General features: G+C 43.3%; 1 protein-coding gene across 2 annotated transcripts in view; it reads left to right on the top strand.

Annotated features, from left to right (window-relative positions):
• FTO (FTO alpha-ketoglutarate dependent dioxygenase) overlaps positions 1–15,571 on the top strand; it is a 426,125-nt gene that overhangs the window by 195,447 nt on the left and 215,107 nt on the right. The window lies entirely within an intron of this gene.

Here is a 15,571-nt window from a genome sequence, read left to right as displayed (position 1 = left end):
TATTTTTAATTGGAGTATAGTTGCTTTACAATATTTTATTGCTTTCTGTCATACCTCAGCATAAATCAGCCGTAGGTATATATATGTTCCCTCCATCTTGAACTTCCCTCCTGCCTCCCACCCTACTTACCTCTCTAGGTCCTGACAGAGCACCAGGTTGAGCTCCCTGTGTTATACAGCAACTTCCCACTAGCTATCTATTTTACATGTGGTCATGATGCATTCTTTTTAACTCTGTACATTTTCCTCAGATGTTTGGTCCTGATCCACGGGAATATTTAGGGGTTAGTTTTATTTTTAAACCAATACAACTCTCCCAGCAGTACCCCCCAAACATCTTGAAAATTAAAAAATAATAACAGTATCAAGAGCACAGATGATCCACCAGAACATTCTGTTTTATGCCTTTGGCATTTGCACTGTGAAGATGGAGCAATCCCTGGCAAACAACTTAATGTGAATATGAAAACTCTTTTAAAAAAAAAAGAGAGACATAAGTAGGTTATTAAGTTTCTCTGAGTAGCAGTGCTGCAAAAACTTAAAATCATGGGGCGGGGGGTTTTGCCTTATTTGTTGGCATCCTTCACATTTTAGATTTTCCTCTTCTTGAAAAACTTAATAAAGTACAACTTTCATAAAAGTAAATGTGTTCCCCAACAAAGCTTGGACTTTTTATGACTAATTTCCCAAGTCAGAGAGGGAGAGGAGCAGAGACTGGACAGGTTTGGGGCACAAAACAAGGGAAGTCTCTGAGGAGTAAACTGACTTCCACTAGACAAGCCGAACACTGATTAAAATATTTATCACCCTTTGGGTATGCAATAGCTTTTGATGATGGAAGGCGTATTAATATTCATCTTTGCTGCTTGTCTGCACTTCAGATGGATCCCAGGAAAGAATGTTCAGTTGACCAGTTTTCTCTCCTTTCCAGGAGTCCTTGAGACCTAGTACAGCTTGGAACCAAGAAACTTGGCTTGTGCTGGGATTGAGGTTTTTCTGGGGGGTGGGAGTTGGGGTGGGGATGGCCAGAGGTGGTGGTGTATGTGGAGGGGTGGAGATGGTAAGAATACAAACCAGGAGAGACCTTTGGACTGGAAAACTTTAAAGGCTGACTGCTTTCTTACAGGAAGCCATTTGCCAGGACAAAGGGAGGAGTTTGGTCATAATTTTCTAAGCAGCAGAACTGGCATGGCTGAGTCTGTGAGGCTGACATGGCTCCGCGTGGGGAATCTAAGCCTTCTAGAGGATGTTGGGGGTGAATACCACTGGAGGCTGAAGCTTCCCCTCTCCTTCCCCCTCCTCCCCTGCCTTTACTGAGGAAGATGTTTGCTGCCTATACCCAGGTCTTCTGAAAACTGGTTCTTTTGGAGTGTACCATCTCATTGTCATCTTGAGACAGAATAAGCATAGCACAAGGTGGCCTCCTGGGGTTCTCAAGACTTGTCTTTTTTTTTTTTAATTTTTTTAATTGGAGTATAGTTGATTTACAGTGTTGCGTTAGCTTCAGGTATATAGCAAAGTGATTCAGTACACACACACACACACAATTGAAGTATAGTTGATTTACAGTGTTGCGTTAGCTTCAGGTATATAGCAAAGTGATTCAGTACACACACACACACACACACACACACACAATTGAAGTATAGTTGATTTACAGTGTTGCGTTAGCTTCAGGTATATAGCAAAGTGATTCAATACACACACACACACACACACAATTGAAGTATAGTTGATTTACAGTGTTGGTTAGCTTCAGGTATATAGCAAAGTGATTCAGTACACACACGCATGCGCACACACACACACACACACACACACGAATTCCCTGGTGGCTCAGTTGGTAAAGAATCTGCCTACAATGCAGGAGACCTGGGTTCGATCCCTGGGTGGGAAAGATCCCCTGGAGAAGGGAATGCCAACCCACTCCAGTATTCTTGCCTGGAGAATTCCAGGGGCAGAGGAGCCTGGTGGGTTACTGTCCATGGGGTCGCAAAGAGTCGGACACACATTCATAAATACAAACACACACACATATATGTATATTCTCTTTTAGATTATTTTCCCTTATAGGTTATTACAAAATATTGAGTATAGTTCCCTGTGCTATAGTAGGGTCCTTGTTGGTTACCTATTTTATATATAGTAGTGTGTATATGTTGATCCCAAACTCCCAATTTATCCCTCTCACCCCCCTTCCCCTTTCATAACTGTAAATTTGTTTTCTATGTCTGTGGGTCTATTTCTTCTTTTTAAACTTTTAATTTTATATTAGAGTATAGTTGATTAACAATGTTGTGATGGTCTTAGGTATATGTGGATCTGTTTCTGTTTTGTGTATAAATTCACTTGAATCTTTTTTTTTTAGATTCTGCATATAAGTGATATATGGTTATTTGTCTTTCTCTGTCTGACTTAACTACACTTAGTATGGTAATCTCTAGGTCAAGACCTGTCTTTTTTTTCTTTATTGGGAGGAAGAATCTGGCGTATTAGTTTAGTTAATTAAGCAGTGTTGTTTTCTGTCTTGATGGGAATAGCCTTGATTATATTTTTGAAGGCATTTAAGAGCCCTGAAAGAACCTGACCTTTTTACTGAGTTGTCTTAAAAAAAAAAAAAAAAAAAAACCTGGCAATTGAATAGGAAATTTTCATAAAAGCAGCAGTGTGTGAGGACACTTAGTTTCTGTCTTTAAATTCTGAAAATTCAGAATCTTCTTGCATTTTCGTTTCTATGACTCCATGCTAAGATAGTCTTATGAAAGATACCTTAGAAAATTGGACAATAATGATATATTTGAAGACTCAAAAGAGTAGAAGTCTTTTTTTTTTTCCTTGACCCTAGTCATTTAATCGTTCATCTGCTCCAGCTTATGTAGGTATTGTGAAGTTATTCAAAACTTGAGGGCTTGTGTCTCCCACACTACTAAGGCACAAGGCAGTAGGTAATTCAGAGAGAGGGAAAACAAAGGAGAAAAGTGGATTCTGACAGAGGTTTTTGGGACTACAGAGGAGGATGTTCATAGCTAGATCTGGGTGGACTCTATTCAAGCATGGCTGAAGCCAGAGACACTGTTGCAGGAAAACACAAGCTCTGCTCACCGATTTGAAAAGACTGGATAGAGCATGCTTTGGGGAAGTCCAGTAAGAAATGAGAAGATACACAAGGGCCTTCTTTTTCTAACACATTTCTCTGTAAGGTACAGTACTCTCACCCCTTCACAACTGGCTTTCCTATCAGTCATGGGCAGCCAAGTGCCACACATGCACAATGGAAAATAAAATGAAACTACTTTATTATCTTGCATTTGTAAAGATTTTCCTTGGGAAACAAGTCAAGATTGTATTATTTGCACTATTTTCATCCTGAGTACAGCAAACAAACAATACTACATTTTCAAAAGAATTACAAATGAGTTGAGGCATTTTTCCAATCAAGGTCTTTTATTATTATTTTTTTGCCTCAAAAATGAGTATTGAACCTGGGGTATAGCACTGGGAACTATACTCAATATCTTGTAATAACCTATATTGGAAAAGAATCTGAAAAGGAATATATATATATATATATATATATATATACACACACACACACATATAGTACATATGTATATACATACTATATATGTATATGTCTGAACCACTTTGCTACCCTTGAAACTGACACAACATTGTAAATTAGCTATATTTCAGTTTTTAAAAATTGAATACAAGCCTAATAATTTTGGACTTTTGGTCAAAGGTTTTCCCTTGTGTGAACCAGTGAACTCTTTTCTCTTTGCCTTTCTTCTCCTTCCTGCTTTCCTTCCTTCTTCCTCCCTCTCTTCCCATCTGTCGTTCTTTCTGATGTTGGAATTGGGATCTGGAGGAAATGACATCTCCACTGCCTCTTACAGAGGCGACAGTCTTGAGGACCTAAGTATTTGCATAGAAATATTTTGAAACACAGCCAAGAGTGTCATTCATGAGTTATTTGATTTGATTCAGGACAGCGGGTATGGTCATCTATCATTTCCACGGCGGAGAAAGAGCATTTTCTTTCCCACGCGTATCTCCCCATTCTTCAGCTAATAGCTCCAGGTTGGTGATTGAGCACTCCACGCTGTCTTATATTTGCCGTTGCACTTTGGCATGTCAGTCACACCACTTGAAGACTGAGTCACCGTTCAGAATGTAAATGGTAGCTGTTCTTTCTAGTCTCTCCCACCTTTTATGTATAGATTTCTGCTAGACATTCGCTTTTTCTCTTTGTGTGATGTTATTATTTTCTAGTGACTAGTTTGATTACTTCCAAGGCATGAGGTGTTAATTCTTGAGTGATTAACAGCTCCCTGTGAGTTTGATCTTCAGACTCAAGCTTCTGCAGTATTGTCGTTACTTTGATCCCTTCAGTTTGTAAAAAACAATAATATCTGCAAAGTGCAATAAAGCAAAGTGCAATAAAATAAGGTATCCCTGTACATAAGACTTTTACATATAACATCTATGGTAATGCCTAGGAGTAAAATTGTTGAATCAAAGAATGTGTGTATTTTCAGTTTTAAGAGAGATGGTCAAATTGCCCTACATAGATAGAGTTTGTCATAGAGTTCCTATATATGTGTATGTATGTATATTTATATGTATGTATTCATATGTAGTGGTAAAGAATCCACCTGCCAACGCAGGAGATGCGGGTTTGATCCCTGGGCCCGGAAGATCCCCTGAAGTAGGAAATGGCAACCCACTCCAGTGTTCTTGCCTGGAAAATCCCATGGACAGAGGAGCTTGGCGGGCTACAGTCCATGCGGTCACTAAAGAGTCAGACATTACTTAGTGACCAAACAACAACATCAACAACAATTCATATGTAGAGTTTATGTGATGCAATGCCTGTTTTCCTCACATCCTTACCAGTGGCAGTATATTAAGAGACTTTTTGCAAGTATGATTGGTGAAGAGCGATTACTGTTTTGCATATGAAGAAACTGAGGCTCAGAGACGTTAAGTGACTTTGTTAAGATCACAGAAGTCGTGAGCTACAGAGCTGGGGTTTGCAGTTCGCCAAGGCAGTCTGGTTGCAGAGTCTGCTCTCTGAATCACTATAATAGACTTAGCTGAAACTCCATTCTATTACATATGACCAAAGAATTCTGATAGATTTAGAGGTTCCAGCAAGGAACACTCATATTTCTTTGGCTGGTAACTGTGGGAAGTTGTTCTTTCACCATGGAGTTGTCTGCCAAGTCAGCTGAATCAGTTCAGGTGATCAGAATCATTCCTCTGACATCCAGTGATATTATTACGTAGTGGGATTGAGTTTTATATGGGAAGTAGGTGACCCCTTACCCTGCTGAATCTTAGGGCCCAGTGCTGTAGCTGTTTTCATCAATGGAAGGGGAAGGTCAGGGGGTGGTCTCCTTGCTGCCGGAGACATGGCATGTTGCCTGATTTTCTGTTTAAAGTTACGTTCCTTTTGGACTCTGTTCAGGTATGAGTTTTGGTGCCTGTGTTCTGCTGTGATGAACCTCCTTGGCCTCACCTGCTCACCTTCATTCTTCCTCCACCTGTCAGTCTTCATGAGGTCATTTAAACAATGATTCATTTTCTGTTCTGGCCCTTTTCTGCTTGGCTCTGCAACTGTGAGTTCAAGCCTTCACCCCGCACACACAGTTCCTAGGCAAGAGTTTATTGCAGGAAGACTTTGGGCAGGATTGAGGTGATCAGAGAGTGGTTAGAATTATATTTCCAGGTAAAGGCAAGGATGAGAAGAGGTCTCAGGAGGGGTAGAGAGGTCCTCTTTGACCCCTTCCTAAACTGTGTTGATAGACTCTCAGGAGTTGGGTGGGGTCCCCTCTATGACTCTGGGCCCTGATGGGTCACATCCCTTGCTGTGTTGTAAAGTCAGGTTCTACTGTTGATGGCATGACCCACAGTATCAGTCATCAAGTCTTGTCGATTTGAGTCTATCCCCTTTGAAGTAGTCAAGCTTAGATCCTTTTGGGTTAAGAACTTCAGGTCTCAGGCTAGCCAAGTCTGAGCCCTGGCTGAATTAAGTAAGAGTGTATGCTACTGGGCAGTGACATGGGGAGCCTCAAGCTTCTTCTTCTGTAAAATGGGCATGCTGAAAGTACTGCCCTATTGGGATTATGGTGAGATTTGTCCACAGCAGTAAGTGTAATGTTTCATACATTGCCTGGCATGTTTTCAGCATTATTGTTTTGAGCCTGTCCTCTTCTTTCATTCCTCCTGCCATCTGCTAATTCACTGCCCCCTCAATTTCACCTGAGTCATTCCTCCAGGTCCCATAGACTCCCAGCTTCGTCTTATGGTTACATTTGCCTAGAATCCATGCTTTCTATTCAAGTCTCTGTTCGGAAGTCCCCTCAGAGTGGCCCTTTCCTCTCCCTTCTTTCTCTGCTTTATTTTTCCTCAGAGCATTTATCACTCTCTGATTGGCTATCTAATACATGCATCTGTTTCCTGTGCTAGAATTGTAAGTATCTCAAGGGCAGGGACTCTGTCTTGTCTCTTCTGTGCCCTCAGCGCCCAGTGTAGGACTGCAGCTATTTGTTGTGCAAGGGAAGACACACATGCTTTGTGAGTGTAGACTCTTTCTGAGTTGCCCCTTTTTATACCTATAGTGCTTTATACATTAAAAGATTTTTGGGGGGTCATGCTCTGTGGCATGCAAGATCTTAGTTCCCTGACCAGGGATTGAACCCACACCTCCTGCAATGGGGGGCTTCCCTGCTGGATCAGACTGTAAAAAATCCACCTGAAATGCAGGAAATGTGGGTTTGACCCTGGGTCAGGAAGCTCCCCTGGAGAAGGGAATGGCTATCCACTCCAGTGTTCTTGCCTGGAGAATCCCATGGACAGAGGAGACTGGTTGGCTACAGTCCATGGGGTCACAAAGAGTTGGACACGACTGAGCAACTAACACTTTCCCCTGCAATGAAAGGGAGGAGTCTTAACCACTGGACAACAGGGAAGCCCCTGTGGTATCTGTTGAAGGGCCTGCTGTCCCTTCTTCTTGGTTTAGTCTATTTTACAAACTCCTTTGTTTAAAAACGTTCAATAATGATCCATTACCAACTGCCGAAAACTTTATCTTTTCAGCTTTTTCTGGAATATGATTTCTCTGCCTTCAATGTCTTCAACCTTAGGTTGTACATCAGAGACCCCTATGCAGCTTTTTAAGAACTTGAGCATGATGTCCAGGGACTTGGGTTCAACAGCTATAACTTTCAATCTTGGCTGCACATTTGAATCATGCAAGATTAATTTTTAAAAGTATCACATGGGTGTTGGCTCCAGCAATATATTGGTCTATTCTGTGGTACTTGGTGGATTTCAGTGTTTGGCTGAGTTGCACTATGTTTTAAAAGCCTCACAAATGATTCAGATATGTATTCAGGGCTGAGAATGACTGTTCAACAGGTATCTGACCTCTCACCAAGTTCAGTTTGATCAAATGGATGACTACATGGATGTTTGAAAAAATTAGTGGGAAATGCTATCTCACTTTGAAGTGAAGTGAAGTGAAGTTGCTCAGTTGTGTCTGACTCTTTGCAAATCCGTGGACTGTAGCCCACCAGGCTCTTCCGTCCATGGGATTTTCTAGGCAAGAGTACTGGAGTGGGTTGCCATTTCCTTCTCCAGGGGATCTTCCTGACCCAGGGATCGAACTCAGGTTTCCCTCACTGCAGGCGGATTCTTTACCAGCTGAGCCAGCAGGGAAGCCTGGTGTCCTGGTTTAAGGACAAATATATTGTCTCACTTTAAACTTTAAAAATGTGTTGCCTCACTTTAAAACAACACAAATGTATTGAGTGCCTGTTGCATTTCCAAAATTCTGGGGAGGACTCAGAAGGGAAACAGCCATCTTTATAATTGCTATACAGGGTAGAAGAGGATGTCAACAAATGTACAAACAGAGCTGTAAAAGCTTGGGAGATGGTGGGGTGCATATGGATGGGTAGGATTTTGGAGTCTTCTTGATCGGCAGGGACTTCTGAATTGAGTCTTATGGAGTGGGGAGAATTTCAGCAGGTGACGATGGCAATGGGGAGAGAGTAGACATCTCCCATTGAGGGAACAGCACATGTAATGGTTGAGGTCGGGAAATGCAGTTTATATTCAAGCTGTCTACAGTGGGGCTGGCAGTCCCCCAAAGCTAGTCTCCTTCTCTGTGCTTAGTCGCTTAATCATGTCCGACTCTTTGTGACCCCATGGACTGTAGCCTGCCAGGCTTCTCTGTCCATGGGGATTCTCCAGGCAATACTGGAGTGGGTTTCTCATGCCCTCCTCCAGGGATCTTCCTAACCCAGGGATTGAACCCAGGTCTCCTGCATTGTGGGCAGATTCTTTACTGTTTGAGCCACCAGGGAAGCTCAAGAATACGGGAGTGGGTAACCTATCCCTTCTCCAGGGGATCTTCCTGACCTAGAAATCGAACCAGGGTCTCCTGTTTTGCAGGCGGATTCTTCACCATCTGAGCAACCAGGGAAGCCAGTCTTCTTCTAGAGTTCTGTAACTCAGAAAATGGTACCACTGCTCAGCTAGCTCTTCATGCAAGAAGTAGAGGAATCATCCTTGAGAGTTACCCCTTTCCCTCCGCACATATCCCATCTGAGAACTTTTATTCCTGAAGTATCCGCTTCTTTCTGCTGTGTGTGCTCAGTCAGTCATGGCCGACTCTTTGTGACCCCATGGATTATGGCCTGCCAGGCTCCTCTGTCCATGGAATTCTCCATGCAAGGATCCTGGAGTGGGTAGCCATTCTGTTCTCCAGGGGATCTTCCCTACCCAGGGATGTCTAGATTTACAATTAAGGGCAGTATTTTCAAATGCAATTTCCAGACATTTTGGCACTAGGAGCCATGCAGAATCTGGACAGTGGTTTCAGCAGTGTCACTTAGAGGCCATTCTTTCTTATGCTTCTTGTGTCAATGCCCAGAGTCACCATCCAGCTTTGAAGGGACTAGAGGGTCTCCGGCCCAGGGTATCTTTGGCACAGGTACAAGAATCCTCATGCTGACTGACTTGGAATCTCCTGGTGAGAAGTGATTTGTTACCCTGATTAGAATGTAAACACTTGCTGGAGTAGAGTTTTGTCTCTCATGTGAGTTTTATTATAGCCTTCTGTGTTTATAAACATGTCTCGAGCATGAGGGAGAAATGTGATAACCTTTAAGCCCCCAAGAGAGTATCCATTTGTTTACTCTGTGGGCTGAAATTAAGATAACTTAGCATCCTTCTCTGAGAGTCCTGTATCCCTCTTGCTTTGACCAGCTGATGTGGGATGGTGCCCAGATTACCATTCTCTAATTGTTCCATCCTCTTCTAGTAGAGTCTGTAAAGTCTTTTGACAGATTACTTTTGTAGTCAGTTGACATTCACTGGAGGGGTGCAAAGCCCAGGTGAGACTTCTATTGAATCCAACAAACAGATACTGACTTTTTAAAGATTTAATATGTCAGGCAGTGGAGCAAATCAAGAGTTGCTATATTCATGGAGCTTACATGCTTGTTAAGGAAATAGACATACATGTAAATAAGGCACAGTGTGGAATGTCAAATGAGAGGGAGAAACAGAGCATTGTGGGAGTGCCCAGAGCATATGAGTCAGATTGAGAAAGCTGGGGAAGGCTTCGTGGAAAAGGAGTGTCCTTTTGATTGTACCTTGAAGAGTGAACTGACTTTCGACTGGCAGAATTTTCACAGCTAAAGAGGAGGGACAGGCCCCATTTTCGGCCAGGCCAGCAGCAGGCACAGGGCTCAGTTCTAGAACATTAGGGCATGCCTGTAGAAACAATATAGTATCTTGTCACTGGTGCTTTGGGGACCTGTTTTTGGGCTGAAATGGAAGTGAGAGAGGTAGGCACCTAGGAACTAGAGAACCAGTGAAGAGGAGGGAATGGGATGATCTTATGAATGGCATGCTTAGGAATTTGGCCTTAAAAAATTATTTATTTATTTGGCTTCACTGGGTCTTTTTAAAAATTAATTAATTTATTTTAATTGGAGGATAAGTCCTTTACAATATTGTGATGGTTGTTGCCACACATCAACATGAATCGGCCACAGGTGTACATGTGTCCCCGGGTCGTAATTGTGGCCCACAGGATCTTCGATCTTCATTGCAGCAACTGGGATCTTTAGTTGGAACATGAGAGCTCTTTAGTTGAGGCCTGTGGGATCTAGTTCCCTGTCCAGGGATTGAATCCAGACCCCCTGCATTGGGAGCATGGAGTCTTAGCCACTGGACCACCAGGGAAGTCCCAGCAAATGTGGGGGTTTGGTTTCAAAGATTTTTGAATAGCTTTCATTTTTCAAAATTGTAACTGGCCGCTGCACAGTGGATGGATCATAGAAAGGAGAGGCTGGGGACAGGAAGACCTGTTGCAAATATACTTGTGAGCAGTAATGAGGTCCCAAACCAGGGAGGGCAATGGAGAGAATTAGAAGAGGGATGAATTCCCGAGTTTTGCTTAGTTTTTAGAGAGGTACATAAAGCAGACTACAGTCAACAGGTTGCAGAGACTCTACTTCAGTCACACGACGGAGGCAACGAGCACACACGTGCACGCATAGAACTTCATAATTGGATGTTAGGGACTAGAGATGAGGAAAAGACATGGGAAATTTCACAAGATATCCAATCTTAGTTAGGATGGATGAGGGAACAGAAGAGAAGGACTTGAGGTACCATGTTGACTTTGAGGAGCCAATAGAACATCTAAGATGGTCTAGAAATCGCCGCAGGTCTGGAGCTTGGTAGAGATGCCAGAAGCCAGTGTAGACATGGGGCTTGGATTCATGTCTTCAGCAGGCATTCCTTCCATGCCTATCATGTGCCAGGCAGCGTTCTTGCACCTGGTCATCTGTGTTTGAGAGCCCCTAACATGTGGCAGCCATCAACATGGAGACACAGCAGAAGGAAGTGGAGTCCGTGAGCAAGAAGGCCGGTGAAGAAGTCAAGGGGCATCACAGGTGGAGTCTATTCATAGTATAAAGGTTAAGCATAGGAGATGGCAGTCAGAGGGCTGCAGAGAAAACCAGGGGCAGGTGGCAGAACTGAAGGAGATGTTGTGTCAAGCCCCATGAGAGGTCAGTAGGGTCAAGAGGGACCCTACTGTTGAATTCAGCTTGGAAAGTTGTAATAGCACGGTAAGGGCAGAAGGACAAGGAGGGTGAAGACTGGTGGACCAGGCTGCACATTGTTGTGATGGGACCTGAGAGGAGGTTTCTTAGAGCAGCTCTGTCTTCCAGGGATGCTGTAGGTCAACCTGAGGGGCCTGAGAAGAGGCACATTTTAGCCAGATGGGGGCACTGCAGTTAGCTGTCAGAATTCTTGAGTCCAGCTGTGAGACTGTAGACCTTCACTTGCCCGGTAGCTGACTAAATAAAGGCTGACCTGGAGCCGTAAACATTTTAATTTGCAAAACCATTGTCGTATTCCAACATAAATGGGGGGCAATTTAGCAATGCATCTCCAAAATGGCACTGGGTGCTGGCTTAGGCTTTTGCAATACATGTTGAAAATGAACATTGAACGCCGTGGCATAAAAAAACAGGCTGTTGATTTTCGTGATTAATTTGGTCTCTAAGGCCAAGGAACCATATATGTTCATGGCCATATATCAGTTGTGGTGATAGTTGTGGGGCAAAATGAAAAATCAATACTGGAACTACAGGGCTGTACTCTTAAAATCCAAGGTGTGTTTTGTTGCAAATCTCATGGAAGAAACTGACCCTCAAAGGGACAGACATACCTTCATTATTGCACAAGTGTGTGTCCATGGTGGAAAAGCCAAGGAAAGGGATTGGGTCTTATCAGAGTATAGCTAGGGTGCTTGGAGAAGGTTCAGATGGTTGCAATTTCGAGTAAAATCTCACTTCCAGTTCTATGTGTGGGCTTCCCAGGTGGCTCACTGTAAAGAAATTGCCTGTCAGTGCAGGAGACGCAGGACTCGTGGGTTTGATCCTTGTGGTGGGAGGATCCCCTGGAGGAGGAAGGGGCAACCCACTCCAGTATTCTTGTCTGAAAACATCCCATGAACAGAGGAGCCTGGCAGGCTATAGTCTATGGGGTCACAGAGAGACAGACAAGACTGAGTGACTGGGCACCCACCCACATACAGTTACATGTGTCCTAAGGCAGCCTCAACTAGTAATCTCTAGAAGGTGGTGCAGATGGAAGCCAGGACACCTGGGTATACTTGAGCCTCCGCTAATCACATGCTGCTGTCCAACAAGTCTCCTCCCCCCCCGCCCCCCCCCCCCAGTGTGTTTCTGTGGTTTTCTGTGTTAGGACTTCAGAAATTCTTGAAGTCCTCTGAAGAGATTGACATACTTGAGTGGGAAAGAAGCATCTTCCATTAGCATCATTATGAATAAGACACCCAAGGGGCTTGTTTACATTTTCCATTCCTTCGATTGGGAATAGACTTCTTTTCTGTCAAGCCTGTGTTGTTTAAGTCTGTGTGTAGGGGATTCTTTTCTGTGTTTCGCCTTTTGTTTTGGCAGAAGTGGCCGATCCCCACTTGCCATGGTGAAAGAATCATTACCTGCAGACTACATTAGACAATTAGAACGTGAAGGGAAGAACCTTGTGTAGGTAGATGGGAGTGTGAGAACCAGGAAATGGCTTGCTCATGGGTCCAAACATTGGCAACAGTGCCACAGCAAGAAGAAATCTCAATATCCAGAAAAAAAAAAAAAGCAAAAGTGTTAGTTACTCAGTCGTGTCCCACTCTTTGCAACCCCGTGGACTGTGCCTGCCGGGCTCCTCTGTCCATGGAATTCTCCAGGGATGAATAGTGAAACGAGTTGCTATTTCCTACTCAAGGAGATCTTCCTGATCCAGGGATCGAACCTGTGTCTCCCACATTGCAGGCAGATTCTTTCCCATCTGAGCCACCAACATCCAGGCGAAGATTCATTCTGTGATCCGACCTGCCATTTTTCTAAGCCAAGCTGGAATTAATTAAATAGATGCATAAGTCAGTTGAAATTTACTAGCAGCTTCTTGACCTAATGCCTTAGAAAGTTCTGTCCTTACAGATCAGGTCTCACATTGAGGTCAGAAGAATCAGATCCAACTTAAAGAAAGGAGAGCTAGTGGAAATGCCAAAGGTGCCTTCCAGTGAACTGTACCTCTGGTGGCCCCTTTGATGCGCTTCTGTTCCATGTGACTTATGATTATTTGAGTGCTAAGGTTTGCGGCAGGCTGCCTTGATGTACAGGCCGAGGTGGTGATTTGTTTCTTTTCCCATCTCCTTTGCATCTCCTCGTTTCAACTTAAGAAATGAATTGTGTGGCCTTTTATAATATAGAGATTAGCGCAGCCTTTTTTAAGTCCCTCTTCTGTGACCTCTCTTAGGAGTTGACTCTGCAAAAGAAACACTTCTGTCTTGTCAGAATGACAGTGATTACCCCACAGTTTGGAAAATCTCCAGCAGCTTTTGTTCCCTGAAAAAAAAAAAAAAAAAAAAAACAACGAACTTGATTTGATGAATAAAAAGTTGGGGGATTTGATGAGTCAGAGGGCAAGAAAATGTCCTCGTCTCATATGAGGCTCTCAGAGTCAGACACAACGAATATCGGGGAGAAAATAAACCTTAATCTCCCAAGGAAAAACCCTGGAGCATGAAAGTGTTCCCTCTAGAAATGCTGTAAATCTTGCAAACCGTATAGGTTTTCTGTTTGGGGCAACATCAAAGCCCAGCGACTTTTGAGATTAAAGTGTGTTTGACAAACAAAACTTTCCCCATGCCACACTCTTTACGAGATTTGGCCTGTCTCTTGCCTTTGTTTTACCTCCATGGAACTTCCCTTTCTTCCTGAGATGTGGGAAGTCTCACCTCCTCAAAGCTGGGGCAGGCTGCGACAGTTTGTACCTTGAATGGCGGGTGCAGGCCCCGGCTGCCAGCCCTCCACTTTCCAGCATGTTCCTGCCCCAGCGGTAGCCCACACCTTCTCCTGGTCACTTCCCAGGGACCCTCTTACTTGTGGAAGAGTTTCAGAGTCTTCACTGATTCTAAGAAGATCAAACAGCAGGAAGACAGTGGTTTCCCTCAGCCAAGACAAAGGAGTTTGTCTTTTACCTCAGAATTTCTGTTTCTTTTGAAACCGTCTTCCCCACTGTCTCAGAAGAAATGCTTGTGTTTTTTGTTTATTTGTTTGTTTGTTTTGTCCTGACCTGTTTCCGTGTCAGGGATGTCTCAGCGCTTTCTCTCTTGCAAACTGGAAATAGATGATTCTGTTTTTGTGCAAGGAAAGTTCTTTTTTTTGGAGAAATTATCATTTAACAGAAGAAAAACTTTCCTTCAGTAAAATCATTTTTTTGACAAAGTAGAGAGTGATAAGATTTTGCTTTAAAAAAAAAACAAAACGCCCTTGTCTTTTAAAGGAGTTGGGTTCTCTCAAGTCACACATTCCAGCCTTCTGCCAGTGTCCTCGGTAAGGTCTGATCCGTGGCTGCTCCTCAGGGTGGTCAGATCGCAAGTGGAGGACAGGTTGGGGAGGCAAAGGGCTTTAAGGGTAAACCCCACAGCGTAAAAATCTCATTACTGGAAAAGCGCTTGTGTGGTTTAGGCTACGTACTCCCAAGTGGAAGGATGGTGATGGTGAATGGTTAAGGGACTCACTAAAATATCTTAAATTGTCTCCGTTAAACACGTAGTGTCCTTAGAGGTCACACAGAGCTGAAACTTGAACAGCTGTACAACAAGCATCTGAGATTGTTTTTAATTGTGTCCCCTTTCTCGAACAGCAGTAATTCTTGTTGATACTGTCAAGAACCTTTCCACTGAGCACAAGCACACCATACTTGAAGGTCAAATGCTTAACCCTTCTGCATGGTTACAATGAAAACGGACCCCTTTGTTTTCATTAATGTATACCCCAGCCGCGCACACGGGGAGAATGGGGGCCTCAGGCGCTCACCAAGCTGAAGTAACTTATTGTCCGAGCGCCACAAAGAGAGCATATTTTCGTTTTCATCCAACAGTTGCTTCGCCTTTGCCTGTGCAGCCAACCACGAGACAGTACAGCCATTTATCAATGGGCAGAATTTTTGGGTACCATTTTGTTCCTCTGACCTGTGTTACTTTTTACTGACCCGACCAAATTGCTTAAAAATTTTCCCTTTTCTGCTGTCAGTGTTTAAAGCTGCTTAATGTCTCTGAAGTGATCCACGCACCACCACACCCCCACCCCACCCACCGCTTTTTTAAAACACTTTACATTCCTGTTTACCACCACACCTGTTACTGTAGCGAACCATGAAATCACAAATGTTATGCAGCTCTTAGTGACCAATAATACTTTATTAAATATAAAGAGCATCTCTTATACTCTGATACTCTGATGCCAGGGTGGTGTATGAAGGTAAGCGGGCTGATGATCTACATGTATTTATTTGTCGGGAGCCAATCAGGAAAGTAGGTTGCTGTGTTTATTTGTTTGTTTGGTAAAAAGAAATCTCTCTCGCTTTTTTTTTTTTTCTGCTCCTTAAGAGTTAAACCAAAGGGGCCAGTTCGGCAAACATTAAATATGAGCCTCAAACATGAAGGCTGCATTGT

The sequence above is a fragment of the Oryx dammah genome, unplaced genomic scaffold (genome assembly GCF_014754425.2).
Source record: "Oryx dammah isolate SB20612 unplaced genomic scaffold, SCBI_Odam_1.1 HiC_scaffold_13, whole genome shotgun sequence".
Lineage (NCBI taxonomy): Eukaryota > Metazoa > Chordata > Mammalia > Artiodactyla > Bovidae > Oryx > Oryx dammah.
The sequence above is the reverse complement of the archived record's forward strand: the minus strand, read 5'-3'. Positions and strand labels throughout refer to the sequence as shown.